The sequence below is a fragment of the Lucilia cuprina genome, chromosome 6 (assembly GCF_022045245.1).
Source record: "Lucilia cuprina isolate Lc7/37 chromosome 6, ASM2204524v1, whole genome shotgun sequence".
Classification (NCBI taxonomy): domain Eukaryota; kingdom Metazoa; phylum Arthropoda; class Insecta; order Diptera; family Calliphoridae; genus Lucilia; species Lucilia cuprina.
Genome location: NC_060954.1, coordinates 8,574,921 through 8,576,477, shown reverse-complemented (window position 1 = coordinate 8,576,477; position 1,557 = coordinate 8,574,921).

The following is a 1,557-nucleotide window of genomic DNA, read 5'->3' as shown; positions in this document are numbered from 1 at the left end:
TATAGTCTAGTCTATAGTCTAGTCTATAGTCTAGTCTATAGTCTAGTCTATAGTCTAGTCTATAGTCTAGTCTATAGTCTAGTCTATAGTCTAGTCTATAGACAATAGCTTAGTCCATACTATGATCTATATTCAGGAATATTATCATTATTCTTCTATATAGCTTAATTTTTAGTCTCGGTTGCAGACTGGTTAAATGCGCGACCTACAGTCTGTTCAGTCATTTTTTTCTGTGTCGTTTTTTCAACACTCATGTCCATACTTCACATTTCCTGTGACCTTCACATTAATATATTCAAATTTTAACATATTTTAATTAAATATTTCATCAACTTACGTACCGAAACAAAACAACATAAATATTCTTATCCTCCACCCCCTCTTTTACAGCAGACAAAAAGTCGATAAGCCAAAATTTGCTGCTGGCCATTTGATTCATTAAATAAGACACAAAAAAACGAAATTTTAAAAGGAAGTTTGCAACGGAAATGAATAAAACACTTTGTTAAATTACATTTACTTACATCTTTACATTCATACAAACACACATATACAGTTAGCAAAAAGAAATAAAGGAAAACATAAAATGAAATTTGTAAAAGTAATTTAGTTAAATTTTTTTAAGTTTTTCACATTTCTTTCACCTGTGATATTTTTCAATTTAACATGTAGAAAGGAAACGGAAATGACAACACACAAGTAGATATAGTTACACACATGCCGACACAAACACACACAATGATATTTTTAATACAAGATTCCTGGTAAACGTATCATGATACTGTCAACATTAAATGCTGGCTGTTGTAGTCTATGCTTAAAAACATAAACGATGGACTACTTAAAATTAAGGAGTAAAAAGCAGTAAGGGGAAAAAGTCCAACACCTACTCAACCTCATAACTACATATGTGTTTAGCTCTATACAAAAAAACATGTACCTACTGTAGTTATTTCACTTTTTGCTCTTACCAATTTCAGCATTTATATGAATGGTGTGTAAAATCCTTGAAATCCTTATAGACTTTTAACAGGCTGTTAGTATTTTTATGTTATTTAATGTTGTAAGCATGTGATATGTGTATGTGTTTCTGAATGGCAATTTAACAGGATCCCTTTAGCTGGTGACCAGAGCTAAATGGATTAACACAAAAAACTGACCATAAAAAAGAAAAAATTTACGAAAACACCGAAAACTAAAAAAAGAAACAAAAATGTCAACGTTTATGTATAAAAAAACATATAAAGACCTGTATAAATATGTATGTTTGTGAAATCACAGCAGGTAATATTTTGTATGTAAAATTATATAAACACTTGTATCAGGGTCCGGAAATTCAAGATTTCTGAAACTGGACTAAATTAGAACATATCCAGATCTGAACAAAAACTGAACTAGAACTGAACTAGAAATGAACTAGAACTAAACTAGAACTGAACTTGAAGAGAGCTAGAACAGAACTAGAACAGAACTAGAACAGAACTAGAACAGAACTAGAACCGAACTAGAACAGAACTAGAACAGAACTAGAACAGAACTAGAACAGAACTAGAACAG